General features: G+C 41.5%; 1 long non-coding RNA gene across 1 annotated transcript; it reads right to left on the reverse strand.

Moving 5' to 3' along the window:
• Positions 1–2,533: 2,533 nt before the first annotated feature.
• On the reverse strand, positions 2,534–14,362 carry LOC123588292. Its single transcript, XR_006707799.1, has 3 exons — positions 14,248–14,362; positions 11,408–11,444; positions 2,534–2,787 (listed from the first exon to the last, which is right to left on the reverse strand). It is a non-coding gene; the product is annotated as an uncharacterized LOC123588292 (long non-coding RNA).
• Positions 14,363–14,375: the final 13 nt, after the last annotated feature.

Raw genomic sequence — 14,375 nt, forward strand, 5'->3', positions numbered from 1 at the left:
ATTCGCCAGCTGCAGGTAACGTTGCTAGGAAATTCACCAAGAGGCTTTATTGAGAATCTTAAGCAGACACCAGAAGAAAATGTTTGTGAAAAACAGTGCTAAAAGCAAACGAATTGAAGCCAGGGACATTTAGTTGTACTGAATGATTCACTGATTGACTGATTAATTGATCAGAGCCAGAAGATTTATTTAAAATATAAATCCGGGGCGCGTGGGTGGCTCAGCCGGGTAAGCATCCCACTTAGGCTGAGGTCATGATCTCACTGTTTGTGAGTTCTAGACCCTCGTCAGGCTCTCTGCTGACAGCTCAGAGCCTGGAGCCTGCTCCGGATTCTGTGTCTCCCTCTCCCTCTGCCCCTCCCCCACTTGTGCTCTGTCTCTTCCTGTCTCTCTCAAAAATAAATAAACATTAAAAAAATAAAATATAAATCCTATAGGATAGGATACCAGTTACACAGTAATCAGGAGGCAGAATTTAATGGGCAAAATCCTGTACAGAGTGGGGAGATTGATCTTTATGGGAGGATCACTGCTTTCTCCTTGGGTGTAGGCAGGAGGAGGAAAGGAGGCTCAGCATTTCCAGGTTTTCCCCTGAAAGTCTGAAGAAGTCTACGCATGTCCTACATACATCTATAGTATCTTTGAAATCTAAATTCAAGACAATTTATGAGCTTGAAGGAGTTAGATTTACTCTGGAGGTGAGATTGAAACGATAATGCTGTCTGCACACAGCCTGTTCTTTCTATATATTTGGGTGTGTCTCAAACTGCGTAGTTGGATTGTGTGTGTGTGTGTGTGTGTGTGTGTCTATCTGAGAATCTTTCCGTCATATTGAGGATCAAATACATTTACTTACCTTGTTATAGTTTGCAAATCAATATAAAAACTTGGTGAAAGATTCAGGGCTTAAGGAGCACTAAACCCATACCTAGATTTGGGTTGATTTAGGCAGGGCATTGCTGGGGTGGTGAGGAGGCGGAAGGTATACACCAGAGGACTGGGCGTTAGAACTGGTAAGTGAATAAGCCACGTGAAAATTATATATAGATTTTAGAGGCCATTAGGGTGTAATGACAAAGGGACAGAGGAATTGTTTTGGGGTGCTGGAACTTCTCTGGATCCTGATCGTGATGGAATTTATACAAATCAATACACGTGTTAAACCTGTAAGAAGTCAGTTTTACTGTATTTTAATTCAAAAAATAGGAATTTACAATTTAACCCCAAAATAAGTAAACTTCCTATGTCTGACCACCCAAAGTGACATTTGTTTCTTAACCAAAGTCTGATTTCTCTGTGATGTCTCTTCAGATGTCAGTGTTTTACCTATAATTAAAAATGGCAAAGTTTATCAATCTTTCCAAGATTAATATCTGATGCTTCAGCTGTCACAAGATTTGGTATTTATAGTGAGCCCTGGGAACACTGCTAACAAATTTCTAAAAATAACCAAGGGGGGACTGTAGGTTGGGGTTAGGGTTGGATTGGAGTTGGGATTCTGTGAGGTTTGAGTGACATACATAGTAAATGGGTGGGGAGGGAACCTTGAGCAGAGGTATTTACACAGAATTCAGGGAATGGTCCATGCTCTAGCCATGTTATCCCCAGGAGCAGGACCTCCAGCTATTTGCTTCTGACAGGTAGAATAATGAGAGTTTTGATTTTATGCCCTACACTCTTCCGTGTTGTTCAGATTTGCAGCTAAAAACATGTGCTCGTTTTATAAAAGAAAAAGCAAGTGCTGAGAAAGAAGACAGTGAAGTTTATGAAGATAAGCTAAAAAGTAACTAAAACTAAACTTTTTGGTCTATCTTCGCAAACTTTCCCAGCAGGTCTGAATTTGCCTCTGGTTTCCCTGTGGCCTCAGGAAGAACGCTGCTGCCCTGCCATCTAGTGGCGACATGGCAGAGGCGACTTCCAACCAGCGTTTCAGCAGAGCAAACATTTGCTTTACCCACTTTGAAGAAGACAGCAACTATACGTTGTTCTGACTAAAACTTCGATTTGCGGAAGCCTTATGGATACCAAACACAGGTCAAGCATTCTTTTTTATGGTAAAAATCTCATCGTTTTGGCATCATCAAGGAACAAAACTTCTCCACTCAAAGCTTAACTCTTAAGGACCTACATAAAAATTAAATGAACACTCTCACCATTTCTTAAACCGAATATATTGAACAAAACAACGTTTCTTTTAGAGCTCATGGTTTAAAAAAATAAAACAAGGGGCGCCTGGGTGGCTCAGTCAGTTGAGCTGTCCGGCGGCTCAGGTCATGATCTCACGGTCTGTGAGTTCGAGCCCCGCGTCGGGCTCTGTGCTGACAGCTCAGAGCCTGGAGCCTGTTTTGGATTCTGTGTCTCCCTCTCAATCTGCTTCTCCCCCACTCATGCTCTCTCTCTCTCTCTCTCTCTCTCTCTCTCTCTCAAAAATAAGTAAACATTAAAAAACAAAACAAAACAAAACAAAACAAAACAATATCACTGGGAAGAGCCCGGTTTCGTCGTAATGAATCAGTAAATCCAGAGCCCGATGTAGCAGTATATCCTATATTGGTTTGCTATGCCCCCTGTAACAAAGTGCCACAGAGTGGGTGGCGTAAATGACAGAAGTTTGTTGTCTCACAGTTCTGGAGGATGGAAGTCCAAGATCAAGGTGCTGGCAGCATTGGTACCTTCTGAGGGCTGTGAGGGAAGGATCTGTCCCACGCTTCCTTCTCTTTGGCTTGTACTCCCCCTGCGTCTTTACTGTGTCTTCCCTTCATCTGTATCTCTGTGTCCAAATATCCCCTTTTAATAAAGACATCAGGCATATTGGCCTGATTACCCACCTATTGGCCTCAGTTTAACTTGATTAGCCCTTTAAAGACCCCATTTCCAAATGAGGTCACATTCTGAGGTAGTGGTGGTTAGGACTTCAACATCCGAATTGGGGGAGGGGTCCGTGCACAGTTGAACTCCGATTTGGCCTTCGATGAGCTGAATCACCAGTCTATTTTGATGAACAATAAGCATGAGGCAGTCAGTACAGAGAAGGGTGCTGTTACCATTCCATAGCTGCCATGGATGGAAGGGCATAACCAAGAGCTGGGCAAGACCCATGGAGCCTGATGGATGGTGGGGATTGTTGCTCCGACAGGCAACGGGGCAGGTAGTGTGGAAATGCATCGTGTGAAGTGGGGCAGGGAGCTGGGCCCAGGCATTAAGGGGAAGTGCATGGTCTGGCAGTGGGGTATAGGGACCCATGTCCGGCAGAGAAGAAAATGGGCCAGTGTAGGTCCTGGGAGGAGCTTCACTGAGGTGTGATGAGGGAAGAGCTGAGCCACTCACCTGCAGAATGTGCATGGAACCACTGAGCTGTGGACAGGGGAAGGATTGAGCTTTGCTGCTGTAGGCACCACCGTGGCATGGGCACATCTGAGCTGGCATGATTGTGTTGCTTCCTATGAGCGCGGCTAGGCTCTGGGGAGTTGTTTGCGGCTCAGAACCCTTCTAGGCAGCCTCCATTTCTCTCAAACGTCAATAGCAACTGGGAGGATAAATCTGTGCTTGGGTTTGTCCCCTCTGCTATAACAGTAATTTAACATCATGTGAGAGATTTCTGATGTAATTCAACCATTTCCAAGGTTATCTGGGAAGTTTATTTGGAGGTCTGGGAGATATAGTAAATCCTGGGAGTGTTCTAATGAGGTCTGATCAATCTTTGATGTAAAGATCTAAAATCTTATAAGCATCTTTGAAATACATGAATTATTATTAATTTAGCTTTAAGGCTTACACAAGACATAGAAGCATACTCTGTTTGCTTGGTCATATCTACACAGATAGAATTTTCCAAAATGTGGAAATAACCTCATTATACAGATTTGGACATCATAATGACAGTTAATAAAATGAAATTCTAATTGAGTTTTCATTAAAAAAATTTTTTTAATGTTAATTTATTTTTGAGAGAGAGAGAGAGAGCATGAGCAGGGGAGGGGCAGAGAGAGGGAGAGAGGGAGACACAGAAATCGAAGCAGGCTCCAGGGTCTGAGCTGTCAGCACAGAGCCCAATGCGGGGCCTGAACTCACAAACTATGAGATCATGACCTGAGCCAGAGTCTGATGCTTACCCAACTGAGCCAATCAGGTGCCCCTTGAGTTTTCATTTTTATTGCTAAGTTTTTTTTAAGTAGAACTTGCAGAAGGTAAGCAAGAAAAACACCTTGGTTCTAGAAGATTAGAACATATTAAGCAAAATGAACACATCTATATAAATGGTATACAAACAGTTCTTTCTGGTTTTCCTGTGACCCATTAGTAGAGATCTGACTGGCAGGTATTTCTGCAATTAATTGATTCTAGAAAATTTGGCAAGGCTTGCTGTTCTCTGCCTCGAGAATTGGAAACGGCCCAGTTTATAAATATGAATATAACAGTGTCCTTTATGTGTTCAATGTTTTGGGAAAAGTCTCTGTCAAAAGATATGGTTTTTGTGACTTATACTTGATCTCAAATATTTATACATAAAGTACTGATGCTCTGTTCTAAGAAATATTTTACCCAATTCAAAGTATATCGATATGTGAAAGCCACGACCTAAGTGTACGTGTTAGTTGCCTTCTCCTCAAGATCCACTCTCCATGATTGTCTGCCCAGTCCTGGACTGAGGGAGCCTGACCTATATGGACTGCTTCAAGATTTCCCTTTGCCTCCTGGCTTCAGGATGGGCCCAGCCAATGGAAGTAGGGGTTATCAGAAGAAGACCCACAGGTGGGAGGAAAATACAGGCAGATATTTATTCTCCTAGCTTCCTTCCTGTTGAGTTTCTGGCAGGGGTGCTCTGAACCTAACCAGAGGTCACAGCTCCTGCCAGGTGGCCGCTTCCACAGAGCTGCCTCTGCAAACTCATGTGACTTTAAGTCTTCACATTTAGAGATAATAACTGTTCCTTAAGGTTATAAACCCCAGGGAACTGCACCATCAATTGTCACCTTCTGAAAACTCTGCCATGTATTTCAAGCAGTCCCTTTGATTAAATTCTCCTCAAATTACCCAGGTTTTTTTCCGTCTTATTTTTGTCAAGGCATTGATTATATAGTGTGTTTTCTCCTTTCTTTGTGTGAACTAAGCATATGGCAGAAAACAGTAACATACAATCTCTGTGAAAAACTGGGGAGATTTTGTACTATAAAGCTGCTCTATTAATACATCTCGTCCTCCTTTTCTTTTAGTAGAAACCGGTGCTCCAATTTCTAGTCAGCTCTGAGTCTCGCTTGAGGTCAGCTTAGCCACAACCAGTCAGGATTCAAGGGGCTGTTTATACCTTGTTATTGTTTGGGTTGGGTATTTTATGCCCCCCAAGTGCAACAACCATCCTCTAGAATATGTGAGGTAGAAGGAAGAAAGATTTCCTTCTTAATATTATTGAAAAAATATTAAGTTTTTTATTTGTGTCCTTGTCCCTTCCCCTCAACAGGCCGCTGAACTTCTCACCTTATTCTTTTATTACATGGACACATTCTGTTGCATTAAAATGCTAGACTCTAGAAGCCAGAGACATAAGTTAGCCTCTCATAGTTGAAAATGTGTGTGTGTGTGTGTGTGTACGATATAGTGAGTCGTGTCCCCTCAAAATTCGTATGTTGAAGCCCTAACCCAACAATGTGACTCAATTTCGAGATATGACTTTTAAGAGTTTAATTCCATTGTAGTCTAAAAATATACTTTGGGGGCGCCTGGGTGGCGCAGTCGGTTAAGTGTCCGACTTCAGCCAGGTCACGATCTCGCCGTCCGTGAGTTCGAGCCCCGCGTCAGGCTCTGGGCTGATGGCTCGGAGCCTGGAGCCTGTTTCCGATTCTGTGTCTCCCTCTCTCTCTGCCCCTCCCCCGTTCATGCTCTGTCTCTCTCTGTCCCAAAAATAAATAAACATTGAAAAAAAATTTAAAAATATACTTTGTATCACTTGTAGTCTTCTAAATTTTTTAAGGTGTACTTTATAGCCCATGGGGTGCCTGGGTGGCTCAGTGGGTCAAGTGTCCTACCCTTGATTTCAGCTCAGGTTGTGATCTCAAGGTTCATGGAATTGAGCCCAGTGTTGGGCTCTGCGCTGACAATGTGGGGCCTGCTTGGGATTCTCTCTTTCTCCCTCTCTCTCTGCCCCTCCAGTGAGTTCCCTCTCTCAAAAATAAATAAATAAATAAATAAATAAATAAATAAATAAATAAATAAGAAGATGTACTTTATGGCCCAGAATGTGGTCTGTCTCGGTGAATGGTCTCTGCAAGCTTGAAAAGAATGTGTATTCTGCTTTTGTTAGCCAGAATATTCCATAAATGTCAATTAGATCAACTTATAGTGTTGTTCCGTTAAACTATATCGTAAATGATTTTTCTGCCTGCTTGATCTGTTAGTTATTGACGGACAGATGTTGGATCTCCAGCTGTAATAGCGCATTGGTCTATTTTTCTTTTTTTTCTATCAGATTTTGCCTCACATATTATGATGCTCTGCTATTAGGTGCATGCATGTTTAAGAATGTAAGTCTTCTTGGAAAATGACCCCTCTATTATTCCGTAGTGTCGCTTTTTATCCCTGATAATTTTCCTTGTTCTGAAGTCTACTTTGTCCAAAATGAATATAACTACTTTAGTTTTCTTTTGATTAGCATTATCGTTGTAATCTTTCTCCGTACCTTTACTTTTAATCTATTGGATTCTGTATATTCAAAGTGGTTTTCTTGTAGACAGCTTATGGTTGGGTCTTACTTTTTTTTTTTTAATCCACTCTGACAATTTCTGTCTTTTAATTGGTATAATTAGACCCATTCACATTTAAAGTGATTATTGAGCACTGGGTGTTATATGTAAGTGATGAATCACTAAATTCTACTCCTGAAATTATTATTACGCTGTATGCTAAGTTGGATTTAAATATTAAGAAATTTTTTTAAAAAGCTATATTAAAAAAATAAAGTGATTATTCATATATTTGGGTTAATATCAGTCATGCTTGTAAGTATTTTCTATTTGTTGCCAGAGGCTTCTTTTTCTACTTTCTTTGAGTTTCATTGAGCATGGTTTATTTTTTAAGTTTATTTATTTATTTAGAGAGAGAGAAAACAAGGGAGGGGCAGAGAGAGAAGGAGAGAGAGAATGCCAAGCAGACTCTGGCACCGTCAGCACAGAACCTGACACAAGGCTTGATCTCATGAACTGTGAGATCATGACCTGAGTCGAAATCAAGGGTCAGACACTTAGCCGACTGGGCCACCCAGGTGCCCTGAGCATTTTTTATTAGTAAACAGTTACACTTCTTTCATAAAAAATTAGTGGTTTCCCTAGAATTTGCAATATACTATAATATTTGTGGGGCTTTTAATGTTTATTTGAGAGACAGAGACAGAGCATGAGTGGGGCAGGGGCAGAGAGAGAGGGAGACACAATCTGAAGCAGACTCCAGGTTCTATATTTGTGGAGTTTTAAAACCACCACTGTGTATGTACAGATATATAGGAAGGAAAAAATTGCAAATGTTTCAATTTGAAGAATTTAAGTGAAGGGTATATGAATGTTTGCTGTTCAATTCTTTCCATTTTTTTGTATGGCTGAAATTTTTCAAAAAAAAGAATATGGGGGGAGGAATGCTACTGTACCGTTGTTGGAGGCCAGCCAGCCAGCCTGATTTTTTTTTCTTTCTTGTAGTCAATTCGCTTTTCACCTGAATGGTTGAAGTATTCTTTCTTTATCCTTAAGGTGGAATAACTTACCTCTGATATTTATGGTTGTAAAGTGTCCCTTAATAACTTTTCTTTGAGTGCAGTGTGCATCTCCACCTAGAAGCTCAATTTTTTTTTTTTCTGGGTAATCACCTTTATTAAATCTTCTGGCCATTATGGGGGTTACTTTGCATTTAGGACACAAATTATCCTCACATTGGATCATCTCTATCTTCTGTTTCTGTGGGCTTCTCTGTGTTTTCTTTAATTTCTTTTTTTTTCAACTGCATGTACTCCGATCATCTTAAGCTTTTCTCTTAACTTGATTTCCAAAGGTGTCTCTTCTATTCCTTGCTATTTGTAATTCAGTGTATTAATTCTGTAATTGTGTTTTTTGGCCCCTCAATTTATATGTATATACGTATATTTTTTAAATGTTTATTTATTTATTTTGAGAGGGGGAGGGGGAGGGGCAAAGGGAGAGGGAGAGAGAGAATCCCAAGCAGGCTCAAAGCTCAGGGTAGAGCCTAACGCAGGGCTCAATTCTATTAGCGTGAGATCATGACTGGAACCTAAATCAAGAGTTGGTCACTTAACCAACTTAGCCACCCAGGTGCCCCTCCAGGTGGAACCTGGAGTCTGCTTCAGATTCTGTGTCTCCCTCTCTCTCTGCCCCTCCCCTGCTCATGCTCTGTCTCTGTCTCTCAAAAATAAATAAACATTAAAAAAAATTTTTTACCTCCACAAATATTATGGTATATTGCAAATTCTAGGGAAACCACTAATTTTTTTTTTTTAACGTTTATTTATTTTTGGGACAGAGAGACAGAGCATGAATGGGGGAGGTGCAGAGGGAGAGGGAGACACAGAATCGGAAACAGGCTCCAGGCTCCGAGCCATCAGCCCAGAGCCCGACGCGGGGCTCGAACTCACGGACCGCGAGATCGTGACCTGGCTGAAGTGGGACGCTTAACCGACTGCGCCACCCAGGCGCCCCAAGGAAACCACTAATTTTTTAATAAAAGAAGTGTGTGTGTGTGTGTGTGTGTGTGTGTGTGTGTGTGTGTGTGTATCGTTTTAAGAGAGAGAGAGTGAGCACACATGAGCAGGAGAGGGGCAGAGAGAGAAGGAGACACAGAATCCGAAGCCGGCTCCAGGCTCTGAGCTGTCACGGCAAAGCCAGATGCGGGTCTCGATCTCACAAACTGTGACACCATGACCTAAGCCAAAGTCAGACACTTAACAAACTGAGCCACGCAGGCACCCCTCAATTTATATTTTTCAGTCTGAAGCTCTCCTTTTTATCATTTTCTTTTGTTTCTCTTTACTCTCTTCTTGATGAAGTCTTATTTTTAATTAGTATATATACAATTCACAGAGATATAAAATGTCTTGCTATTCCTTTATGTATTCCTATAGATCATTTTCTTTACCATTCCTTGCATGATTTCCTCCTTCCTTGCCTCCCCCACTTTCTCATTTTCATTGTTAAATGCACTGAGCCATTGTTCTGCTTTTTGCAGTTTCAACGAATAGTCCATCCCTTTGAGGAACACGCTCAACCTTTGGGTCATTTCCCAGTGGGAAACTGGAATCAGAGACAGACTGATTGCCAAGAATAGGGGGGAAAGAAAGGCTATCCCTCAGTTGGTAATCTTCAGATTGCTTGCAATTCTTAGATTTGTGGGTTTTCCAATATGATTTCAGGTGGTGGTGTGGTGAGGAGTCAGGCCTCTGCCTTTCCACTTTGCTCCAGAATCTTCTACTTCCCTCCTTGACATCAGTTTTTGAAGTTTATTACCTTACATGATCTCTGTTTATTGCCAATTATTAATGATTTTTTGGGAGGCAAGGATTTAAAAAAAACTTATTTGGGGGACATTTGTTAAGAAGTAGGGAAAGCAAAATGTGGGTCAGTCTTAATTCTCCCCTTTTTTTTTTTTAATTTTTTTTTTCAACGTTTATTTATTTTTGGGACAGAGAGAGACAGAGTATGAACAGGGGAGGGGCAGAGAGAGAGGGAGACACAGAATCAGAAACAGGCTCCAGGCTCTGAGCCATCAGCCCAGAGCCTGACGCGGGGCTCGAACTCACGGACCGCGAGATCGTGGCCCGGCTGAAGTCGGACGCTTAACCGACTGCGCCACCCAGGCGCCCCTTAATTCTCCCTTTTAACTTAAAAGTCTATTACTCTCCACCTTGTCATGTTTATATTTAAAAGCAGGTCACAGGAAGAGGGAATTCCTTTTTTTTTTTTTCTTTTTGAGAGACAGAGAGAGAGAGAACACATATGCGTGCGAGTGGGGAAGAGGCAGAGGAAGAAGGAGAGAGAAAATTTTAAGCAGGCTCCATGCCCAGCACAGAGCTTGACTCAGGGCTCAATCCCACGACCATGAGATCATGACCTGAGCTGAAACCAGAAGTAGGGTGTTTGACTGACTAAGCCACCCAGGCTCCCCAGGAAATACTTCTCAAAAGAAACAAACCCTAATGCTTTGAGCTGAGCATGATGTCAGATGTCATCTACTCCTCAAGTTCACAGAGCTAGTTAATGACTGAGCTGGGACTACCTAAAGGTCTCTTGATATTCCCCCCCCCCCCCCACCATCTTCCTCTTTCTCACTAATGGGTGGAATTCTCTCAGAGAGAGAAGTGTGTGTGTAGTTTTCATGCTGGTGACTTTCCTTCCCTGCCTCTAATCATACTACATCCCTCTGAGTCTTTGTAAGAGACATCCTGGTGGCCCGGAAATTGGGGCTCTAAGTATAACACTAAAAAAGCACGCACTGGATAAAGACTCCATAAAATGAGGAGAGAACACTAGGGGAAAAGTGTAAGCTTTTTTCTTTCTCTTTTTCTCTCTAGTTTAAAAAAAAAAAAACCCTCGACCAAACAAACAAACAAACAAACAAGACCAAAAAAATGCCACCAACAGGCATAAATCATTTTAGGGTATGAAACATTATAAAAGTGAGGAGTTTGATTTTCTGGGCTGATTCACCTCAGCTGCTCTGACAGGCAATGAGAATTGAGAAATGGTCCCCATGAGAACTGTATAATGAGCATACGCCTTGGGTTTTAATATTGTCCATTGGAAAATGACTTAAGAACAAGATAAAGGAGCGTGGTTTAGCAGGGAATGTAAAAACACAATCTGCCTTGAATGTTATAACTCCCCAAAGGGTCAGACCTATCTCTGATCCGTGAGGTACCTCAGAATGCACCCCGTCTATTACACTGGGAGCTTTCCCTCTTCAGGAAGTAGAGCTATGAAGCTGTCCCCAAACTTACTGGTCACTATCCACCGTTAAAACCAGAGGGTTAAATATTTCTCCAGCTTCCCAGAAGCGCAGAGTCCTATTGCTTAAAGAGATTTTGATCTTTATTCTACAATGAGGATCTTAGTTGATTCTGACTTGGGGACATCCAGAAATAAATTAAACTTGACCCCTAGCTGCAAGAAAAGGACAAAAAGGAAGTACAAAAAGTACAAAGAAAAGTATTTTCTGTCAAAGTCAGTTGAGTATCAAACACTTAGAATTCATAAATAATCCAGAATTGCACGTGTGGAATATGCATGGCATGAGAGAATGAAACAATGATGGAAGTCTTTAGGTTCAAAACATAAAACATGGGAGTGAGTGAAAGACCCTTTTGGTTCCGAGAGGTAATGGAGTTTCATCAAAAGAGGACAGACTCTGAGATACTCACTTGTGCAAGTACGTGATTATAATCCTCAGTTCCTCATCTGCAAATTACAGATCATAATTGTAAGTATTCATGTTTATTACAAAGATTAAATAGGATAATCTGTGCAAAATGCCTGAATTAGACTAAGTACCCACTAGAAGTTTATTGATGTTATCATTGTTATTATTTTTCCCTGAAGACTAGAGTTCACATTGCTTTTACTCTTGCTTATATTTCTTGCAAGGACCAGTCCAGCAATTTCTTCTATCTTGCTCATATAAAAATAAAGGGAAACCTCTCTGACACAGAATCAGGAGACTAGAAGGAGCCTTACCATTCCATGTCAATTATAGGAAGAACTGTCAATTATAGACCCCAGCAGAAGAATCATCAATAAGAAGGAATCATCAATTACAGACCCCAACAGAGAAAGATGTACATTGCATCCCCTACAAGAAATCAATTCCCTCTGCAACTCAGCCAATGAGAAACTCTTGCTTTTCTCCAACAAACTTTTGTTCAAAACAACCCCTCCCAATTTCCTCATCCTTGTCTGTAAAATTACATTCCAGAAACCACTTCTGTCCTACTCTCAGACCCTGTGTTTTGGGTAGGATTATCCTAACTCCCAGCTCCAGGATATGTGGCCAGCCTGACCATTCCACCCCCCTAAACAGGCTGCTTAGTTTAAGACTGGGCAGATGACTCAAATTAGACCAATGATTTTGCTAGATTCCATAGGAAAGCAAGAACTGCTAACCTATTAGAGTCTGAGTCTAGAGGTACCAGCGGTCACCATAGGGAAAAGGCTGCCTGGGAATGGAATCAGCACAGAGGAATGCAGAACTGAGAGATAGAGGTGGTTCTTTAATAAAATGTTTGAATTTCTGGCTCCAGCTGTAACTGAAGACCTACACATGTACCCTTTATTGTTTTATAAGCCAAATGAAGTCTTTTTTTTCTTGCTTAAGTCAGTTTGGCTTGAGTTTCTGTCATTGTATTTCAAGTCTTGATAAATAATCCTGTCTTAGAAAGAAATATGAACTAGGCAGTGTAATCCAGTTACTCATTTCTATATTTTTTCCACATTTCCCCCCCTCTCCTCTTGAATTCAGTGCCTTTATGCTCTCATCTTCCTATTTATTTTCTCATGGGAAATAATCTGATAATGTTTGTTCTTGATGCTACAGGGTGAATTTGTGTTACTGTGTTATTTTTCTTAGAATATTGACATTTGAGGCCTTACGTTTATTCCTACAATGAAAGGCTTTGTTCCTGTTAAATGACTTAGCCTTAGATAAGTAGGTATGTCAAAATTAAAAGAAACATTAAAAATGTATCAACCAAATAACAATGTGTGACTCTGATTTGGATGCTAATTCAAACAAACGAAAGTTTAAAAATAAATGATGATATAATCAGGGGATTGAACATTGGATATTTGGTATTCAGAAATAGTTGTTAAAATACTTATGTGTGATCATGCTAACATGGTAATTTTTAAAGAGTTTCTATTTTCAGGAGATAAATATGTAGATGTTTTGGATGGAAAGATATAATATTTGAGATTTGCTTCAAAATATTCCAGGGGTCCCTGGGTGGCTGAGTCAGCCAAACTCTAGATTTTGGCTCAGGTCATGATCCCAGGGTCATGGGATTGAGTCCCAAGTAGGGCTCTGCACTGAGTGTGGAGCATGCTTGGGATTCTCTCTCTCTCCCTCTCTCTTTCCCACTGCCCCTCTCCCCCATTTGCATGCTTTCTCTAAAATAAAAATAGTAATAATAAAAAATAAACAAAATTTTCCAGTAGGTAAAAGGTAAGAGGACAGGAGGTACAGATGAAACAAAATTTGAGATAAATTAATAATGGTTGAAGCTGGGGTGATGGGTTGAGCATGGGGTTCGTTATCTTAAATTCTAACTTTATAAGTTTGAAATTTTCCCTCAGAGATTTTTAAAAGTAATAAGTAGAAATGGCCAAGGCTGCTATGTGCCTATCCAGAACCTATGCTCTCCTTCTCCCTTACAAGCAGAACCCCTATATGGTTGAGGATGCAATGTAACTATCTAAATCAAAAAACTTTTTGATGATTTTTTTTCTTCCAGTCTTGCTTGCAAATGTGAATGACCTGTGAAATCAGATAGAAGCCATTGGGTGTAGCTTCCATGAATGTGACCCTTGTCTCTTTTCTGCTGCCTTAGACCAAGACCTGAGGAAGGAATTGGCAGGGTCATCTTGCTTCACAGACAACCTGAAGACCAGAATGCATGACGCTGTGGAAGGTGGTGCCAAAAGTTAGAAGGAATCTGCATAGTTGATGACTGTGGAGATGCCACACCAGCTCCGGGATACTTCCCCCCCCCTTTTTTTTTTTTTTCAACAGGGATAATTAACCTTTTTTATCTTTAAAAAAAATTTTTTTTAACATTTATTCATTTTCGAGACAGAGAGAGACAGAGCACGAATGGGGGAAGGTCATAGAGAGAGGGAGACGCAGAATCTGAAACAGGCTGCAGGCTCTGAGCTGTCAGCACAGTGCCGGACGCGGGGCTCGAACTCACGACCGCGAGATCATGACCTGAGCTGAAGTCAGACGCCCAACCGACTGAGCCACCCAGGCGCCCCTAACCTTTTTTATCTTAAATTTGTATTCGCGCTCACAGAGGCTGTAAACTCTATGAAGACAAGGTCCCACCCCGTCTCTAAGTTCACAAACTTGGGTGCTTTTTGGAGTTATCTGGGGTGCTTTTTAAAATATCAGGGAGTCGGCCCCTCTTCCAGAGTGCCTGATTTCAATGGAATTGGAATTTGTAAAAGCTGCCCTTGGTGATTTTAACGTGCAGCCAGCTTGGACACTCACTGTTCGAGCTCGCGGCCCCTGGCCGGTGGGTGGTGACGGCCAGGAATCACGCCTCACCGCCTGCGCTAGGAGGAGCAGTGGCCCAGGCAGCCGGGCGCTTCAAAGCCCACTCAGTCCCGCCCTTTCCC

Source organism: Leopardus geoffroyi, chromosome D3 (genome assembly GCF_018350155.1).
Source record: "Leopardus geoffroyi isolate Oge1 chromosome D3, O.geoffroyi_Oge1_pat1.0, whole genome shotgun sequence".
NCBI classification, from domain to species: Eukaryota; Metazoa; Chordata; class Mammalia; order Carnivora; family Felidae; genus Leopardus; species Leopardus geoffroyi.